An 8,149-nucleotide genomic window follows, 5' to 3' on the forward strand; every position below is an offset into this window, starting at 1 on the left:
CTATACAACCTAATATCTGCAATAATTTATTAATGTCTCTATCATATTTTAATTCTTCCTAAACTACATGAGCAATGACTTCAATTGTCTGTTGCACTTCATATGTGCAAACATTATCAAACATTACTAAAATCATAGATAGAAGCTACTGTGCTGAATCTTCACTGATAGAAAAAAAGACCTGATGAGATCGGTTGTGGCCAGGTGCAGTGGTGCATACCTGGAATCCCAGCACTTTGGGAGGGAGAGGCAGGTGGATCACTTGAGCCAAGTGATCCAGGCTGGGCAACATGTAAAACCTCATCTCTACTAAAAACACAAAAATCAGCCAGGTGTGCTGATGTGCGCCTATAGTCCCAGCTACTTGGGAGGCTAAGCCCAGGAGTGGGGGTTGAGGCTGTAGTGAGACGTGATGGTGCCACTGCACTCCAGCCTGGGTGACAGAGTGAGACCCTGACTCAAAAACAAAAAACAACAACAAAAAAGATTGGTCGTATAAGATATTCAACTATTTCATGACCTATCCATTTAGACTGGAGTGTATGGTTAAATATTATTCTGCTTGTCCAGTGCAAAACAAATGAACTGATGTAGCTACCTAATTTGTTTTATGTATGTAGACAGCCTTGTACTGTACTCTAGTTCCTGTATTACTTAAAAGTGACAATATATTCTTAGTGGAGTCAAACAGATTTGGGAAGAGCAAATAACATTTTTGCATAAAGTACTTAATAACTAGTGCATAATAAATATTTATTTAATATTTGGAGATTATTTAATACAAATTACACTACAATATATGTAAACACTCTTTATGAACAATACTGGGAAGGTGTGGAAAATAGGTTAAGAAAAATATGTGAAATAGTAATGGAAATTAAGAGGGCACATGTGTAGGTGTGTGACAATAAAGAAAAGGCACCACTATTTAGCAAAGTATGAACTGTATTGAGCTTTCTCTCAAATTCTATGAACACATCAAATCAATATGAAATAAAACACAGTAAAATATCTAGTGTTCTACATATTACAGTTACTACATTCTATAGTTTAACTTTTATTTTCTAGGGATGAAATTTTTTACATTTTTTTAAACTTAAAAGCCTTGCGTTTTCTTTAGTCAAAGGAGTATTTAGTAATATTTCAGTAGGTGGCACCATAGCACTAAAAATCTGTAAATTATCTAAGAGCTCTTTTTCCCATTATAATCCTGTTGTGAATCACCAATGGAATTGACTAGATACATTAAACAGATGAAAATGTAGATAACAGAACATTTGATCTTCAAAGCTGTGTTATTCTAACACATGTATTGTTACTGAATTTACCTTTCCCAATATGTTTCTTTTACAACTCAAAATGTTTAAATGATGACAAATCAAAGTTACCTTGAAGTCACACCCCTAAGTCCCCGATCAGAGATTTCAGCAAAAACTAGGAATCAATTTGAGTGAAAACGGCATTTCAAAAGACATACTTGGGCTTTAAATACCACCCATTCTCCCTCCCCTCTAAAAAAAAAAATGGGATGCTACTTCCAAGGGAATTTAAACCTGTCTAGTTCTGCAAATCTGGGAAAAGTACAAGGGCAGAAGGGTAAAATAGAATAGATGAAATAAATACTTATTCTCAGCATCTGCCCTAAAATGAATGATAGCATGTTTTGAAGGTTGGGAATGCATACTTGACCTCCATAAACATAAAGGCTGTACAAAAGTGGAAAAAAGCAAATCAAGACAAAAAATAAGGGTCGGCTGAAACAGATATGTATGGCTTTCCTTTCTTAGCAATGCATGATATAATAAAGTATACAATAAAAATAAGAGAATTACACTTTTCTTTATGCTGGAAATCTGCTATGTGATCCACAGACAATAACTCTAACAAATCATATTAAATTATCAAGTATTTATGGAGTAAGCACTCTGGGCAGTGACAAACCAGGTGTTAGGATTTCAGAAAACCACAGGAAACAGTCTTTTCTACCCTCCATTAGCTTAATCAGTAAATACAATAATGATAGCAACAGTTTACTGAAATGTTATGTAGCAGACATTATGCACACCTCTTTTTTTATATATATATATATATATATATTTTTTTTTTCCTTTAAACATCCCAGCAAGTCAATGAGTTAGCATTATTTATCCTTTTTTATAGGGAATGAAACTGGGACCTAAAAGAGTTAAGTAAATGTAAGTAAATTGCTCACAGGCACACACGAGGAAAGTGTTAGATTTGATGTAGTGTCTATTTAATGATTTTCTTATTCTTTATGTGGACTTTATGTTAAAATATTGCATATATTAATATTATGTTTGGAATCTCGTGAGTAAAGCACTTTCTGCTTATCATCAGAAAATAATTCCAAAGATTTCTACTCAGACAGAAGCAAAGGATTTTAGTCATTATTGACACACATTTCATTCGATAGGAAACTAAGACTCAGTGAGTTTAGTGCCTTTCTGATTTCATTCAATCCAGTTAAGGCACGTGAATTTATGAACTCCACCAATGTCCAGAGAATTTCAACATCCCTTTATTGAGGCCTTAAATACAAACGGACATCCAAGAAACACTAGACCAAAGCCTCTAATAAGAAATAAAGATGGAGCTCAAATAAACAAAAGAAGGACTTGGGAGAATGAGGCAATGCAAGGAGCAAAAGAAAGGATAACCAACTACAATTCATATTTTCAGAAATGATAAAACATTGCATCCCTGAACAAAGAGCAAGAGGTTATAAAAAGCAACATTTCAAGATCAAGAGAAGAAGTCAACAGATGCTGGCAAAAATCTTTTTTTTTTTTTTTAAAGAAACAGCACTAAAATAAAAGATAACATTTAAAAATCACAAAATATCAAGAGAGGGGTGGGAGCAAAAGACTGTTCTTATTTACTCTAGGCCTTACAGTACTATTTAAACTTTCAAATTATAGACACACATTTTAAATAATAATGCAAATAATAAATAAAAATATCATTATGTAAAGCAGAATTGAGGATAAAGATGGCAAATTTTGGGGGCCATGAGAGGAATAAAATCAAATAATTAAAAAAATTTAAAGATAGCAATCATATCTGGTTGTCTCCCAGTGAATTATGGTGTCCAATATTTAAAATAATATTTTTTGCTTGTGAATACATATGAGTTTGCAAACACACACCTCTAAAACTAGGAATGTATTTGTAGGTATTTTATACCTGACCTAAAACATCATGTTATATATTGCAGGCATGTTGATTAACGAAACAATTAATGACAAAAAATTAATAAAGGCTGCTAGATAACCATCTAAGAACAATCAGTTACATTGCTTTATTTCTGTCTTAAAATATTTATCTACAAGTCAGGGGGAAAATGATTATCACTTCCTGTGTAATGATGGTCAAATTGAAGTCTTTGATTTAGATATGTGTGCCTTTAAATGTCCCATAGTCAAATCTGTTTCAGAAGTAATTCATGCTACATACCCTTTGGAGATATTTATAAAGTGTGTTAATATATTAAAAGCATAGAGAAACTTATGTCACTTCATTTAGCTCAAGATCTCCTAAAAGTATTTGCCACAAACTCATTTTTTCCCATGGACATACTATAGGACACTTGTACGATGTAACTGCAATGTTTCTGAGAACATAGTTTACAAAATTCTGGCTTGTTAAAAGTTATGTATATTTGTGTGTGTGTGACCAGTATTATTATCCTGAGTAAGGTAAAATATCAATCCTTTATTTGTATTGATCCTGACTGGGCATATTTAAATATGATTAAAAGGTGTATATCTCTGGGCTCCAACTCTGGAAAATCTGATTTAGTAGATTTGTGGGGTGGCGTGATCTGTGCACTGATATTTTCTTAAAGCTCTGATGGTGATTGTGATGGAAACAAGGGTTAAGAACAACTGAGAAAGATGCTTCCTTATCCATATTTTCTTTTTAAACATTTTCCAGATTCGGTTTATTCCCATATTAATTGTATTTTTGCTTCTTATGAAAATGTATGTTTTCATTTACCTAAATCCAGGGATATATACCTGATTTATACAATATACTTCAGATAGCAAAAACCATTTAATTATATTAATGTCTTAGTAAGTATACATTTTTGTAGCTCTTTGCTTCCTCTAGGATCGGTTGTGAGCATCGTTAAAGTGCAGAGAATCATCAAAAGATGTTTGCATAGGTGGTCAAATATTTTATTAGTGTATTTAGTGCTATCAACAGTGTTTACTATTTAATAAGCAGCTACTATGTGGATGACACTGTCTTAAATACTGTTACATATTATTTTATCTAATCATTGTAGAAATCCTACAAAGTAGATGGTATTCTCTTCTTTTCACAGACGAAAGTTCAAAATCATAAATATGTGTATGCAAGGCTAAAGAACTTGTAGCAAAATGAGTCTAGATTTAAATGCAGATCTGTCTGACTCTAAAAACCCCCATGCTTGTTCAACTACATTGCACTATAAGGAAAAAATATTTAATGCTAAATCCAGTATTTGTGCTAAAGAACTATTAGGGACTCAAAAATGAGTAAATATTATGTATAATCATCAAAATGGGATTCAGAGTACCACACATTAAAATTTATTGTTAAAAAGTGCAAATTGCTGGACAATGACTACAAAAGGGTTAGATTCTTATATTTCAGAAAAACAGGAGAGGAAAAGTGAATGGGCCTACGGCTGACAAAAATGGTAGCATGAACTTGTCTGTTCTTCAGTATTTTTACCCAAATCTGTAAGGAAAGAAGAACAGAACATGCTAAAAAAGTCATGATTTTATTATGTCTGTGCTTTGAAACAAAGCAAAACAAACAAAAGCTTTTGCCAATCAACCTACACCTTGTAAAAGAAGTGGGGTGAGGGAAAGAATAGGTGAATGAAGCTCCCCATAGAAAATAAACAGGGCTAAGACAGTGAGTGTCTGTGAATTTAATCTAGTTCTGTAGAAACGTGTTTACAGCACCAACCACAACCCTTTCTAAATGAGCCAGGAGAGAAATTAAAATTGTACTTTTTTGTGAACTAACTACAATATAATAAAAAATTCACAGAAAATAAATGTTAGATTATAGGGAGTGCACCTAATAGAAACTAATCTCCCATCTCACAAACAGAATCAAATGTCCGCTGGGGCTGCACAAAAGCCTTCCACTCCTAAAAGCCGAGAATAATAAAAGCAAAGGCTGATAAATGCACTGCTTATTTTTTCTTATTTCCCTTTAATGAAAACTCTGAACAGAAACACTTGGTTTACTTTCACAATCATTAAAGGAACCCAGGCATAATGGGAAAAGCTACACTTTCAAATAGAAGAGGTTTTCAATGTGTTGTTCTCATAAGACTGCTGTTTGCACAGCTAAAAGCTAACAGCAGTGTCTTTACTGCTCTTGTGGTTTCTTCTCTTCGGTGTACTTCTGTTTTTCTTATTCTGAGTCTTTATAGGAAAGGAAGAGGCGCAGCTCATGCGGTTAAGCACACAGGCGCTACCAAATGGTGCAATAGGTTGCCATAGCACCAGCATAATCAGCCCTATCTCGGGGTTAAAACCACAACTTCTCTAGTTGACGTTGAAGCTGCCTGACTATACATTTAACTGCTACAAAATGCTGAATTTCCAGATTGATTTGTGTTTGCTTCAATAGAAATGTACTTCAAAAGTAAGGTTAGTTTTATTATGCGTTTTATTTCAGAAGCACTTCATTTTGAAAAGCACTCACGAATGCTATTTTGATGACAAAAATAAGTTAAACCCAATCTTATATTTAAAAACATAAAAAGTCACCGTTGATTTGGCCAGCAATTAAACTTTATTAATTCATTACATTATGAAACTTGGAGAAAATAGATCACAAAGAAAAAAGTAAGACAAAATGTTTATTTGTAAACAGAACTCACATTCCTTTACCACTAGATAATGAAATGATAAAATATAGTCTAGGCAAGGATATTTCCTATTTGTTCAGAGACATTATCATCACATATGAAATACGACCCTATCAGTGGGAAACATGGCATTGCACCCTTTGCAAGCAAATGCACTGCGCTAAGTTGAACAGCTTCCTAGATACACACTTGATAGTCTCATGAAAGACAATGCCTGAAAAAAAGACATGTGTAGAAACATTTTGCTGCCTTGTCACATTCCCTGATACCCTGCAGCCCTAGTTGGTAACCATTTTCCATGCTGTGTATTCCTACCAGTTGTCTTATGTTCTGACTAAATAATTATTTCATAAGATAGAAAATATTAAAATAATATATTAACATTCATAAATAATAAATCCTGAAAAGGATAATGAGATCCTTTTCATTTAACTTCTTTGGGAAAATTCATATTGGGCCAGCTCTTCATCCCTTTATTCATCAGAAAGTGGTTTCTCGATCTTTAGTAAACAAGGAACATTTACCGAATACCTATTATTTGATACATTAACATATATAATCCTCCTAATATTTCTATGTGATAAGCATTAATATTCTTGTTTTATAAAGGACAAAAGGAAGACACAGCTGGATTAAATATATTGCTTCGAATATAGAGTAACAGTACAAAAACTCAATCCCAGGTCTACTAGAATCCAAAGCTCCTGCATTTCCTCCTAACTCCATAATGCTGCCTCCTGGGAATACAGGATTCAGAGCATCCATTTCACATCATTCTCCTGAATTTCGGTACATAGTCCTTGAATTCCTAGTATCTGTGGTCTGTGGCTTCCTCTTACTTTCCATTGCCTTTACCCTGGTCCAGGTACTTATCATGTCCTATTTCAATGATGTTTATACTCAGTTTCTAAACTGACGACTTCCTCCATCCCTTCCTCATGCATGCTAGATACTGCCACATTGATCTACTTGTAAAATGCACTGATGTGTCCCTTTCCTATTAAAATATTTTAGTAGATTCCAAACTCTTTACTATTCACTTTACATCAATTCCTCTGAACTTTATATAACTTTACATCATTCCTCTTCAGTTAAAAGCAGACTGTTGTATCTTTTTTTTTTTTCTTTTTTTCTTTTATGAGAGAGTTTGCTCTGTGGCCCAGGCTGGAGTGCCGTGGCACTATCTCAGTTCACTGCAACCTCCGCCTCCCGGGTTCAAGCGGTTCTCCTGTCTCAGCCTCCTGAGTAGATGATGGGATTACAAGCATGCACCACCACACCTGGCTAATATTTGTATTTTTAGTAGAGACGGGGCCTCACCATGTTGTCCAGGCTGGTCTCGAACTCCTGACCTCAAGTAATCCGCCCGCCTTGGCCTCCCAATGTTGTGGCTATTAAACAAGACAGTTTGTGAAGCCTTTAGTAATATTTTAAAAATAATATAAATGAGCCCCGGCTTCCCTGGCTAGTTTTCAGAGGCTGCCGAGTCGCCGTTGCGCCTGCGCCTGGCCTAGCAGAACTCCCAGCTGCGCGCTCCGCTCTTGCGCAGCCATGCCAGGGGGACCTCAGCAAGCGATTCACCCTTGAGCCTGCAGGAAGTGGACGGGCAGCCGCAGCACTCGCTGCATGTCACCTACGCCAGGGCGGCGGTGGACCAACTGGGCAAAGTGTTGACGCCCACCTAGGTTAACAGACCCATCAGCATTTCATGGGATGATCTTGATTAAAGGAAACTCTACACCTTGGTCCTAACAGACCCCCATGCTCCCGACAGGAAAGAGCCCCAGTACACGAAATGGCGTCATTTCCTGGTGGTCAACATGAAGGGCAATGACATCAGCAGTGGCACAGTCCTCTCCATTACATGGGCTCGGGGCCTCCGGAGGGCACAGGCCTCCACCGCTATGCCTGGCTGGTTTACAAGCAGGACAGGCTGCTGAAGTGTGACCAGCCCATCCTCAGCAATGGATCTGGAGGCCATGGTGGCAAATTCAAAACGGCATCCTTCGGTCAAAAGTACGAGCTCTGCCGGGCGTGGTGGCTCACTCCTGTAATCCCAGCACTTTGGGAGGCTGAGGCCGGTGGATCACGAGATCAGTAAATCAAGACCATGCTGGCCAACGTGGTGAAACCCCGTCTCTACTAAAAATACAAAAACAATTAAAAAAAAAAAAAAAAAAAAGTTGGGTGTGGTGGCGCCAGCCTGTAGTCCCAGCTACTCGGGAGACTGAGGTAGGAGAATGGCTTGAAGCC

At 36.2% G+C, this 8,149-nt stretch overlaps 1 protein-coding gene and 1 pseudogene across 5 annotated transcripts in view; one reads left to right on the plus strand and one right to left on the minus strand.

Annotated features, from left to right (window-relative positions):
• LOC103230364 (protein tyrosine phosphatase receptor type C) overlaps window positions 1-8,149 on the minus strand; it is a 121,574-nt gene that overhangs the window by 73,893 nt on the left and 39,532 nt on the right. The gene's annotated exons all lie outside the window — the stretch shown is intronic.
• The window catches only part of LOC119619700 (phosphatidylethanolamine-binding protein 1 pseudogene), a 35,162-nt pseudogene that overhangs the window by 5,916 nt on the left and 21,097 nt on the right, over window positions 1-8,149 (plus strand).

This window comes from Chlorocebus sabaeus, chromosome 25, assembly GCF_047675955.1.
Source record: "Chlorocebus sabaeus isolate Y175 chromosome 25, mChlSab1.0.hap1, whole genome shotgun sequence".
Lineage (NCBI taxonomy): Eukaryota > Metazoa > Chordata > Mammalia > Primates > Cercopithecidae > Chlorocebus > Chlorocebus sabaeus.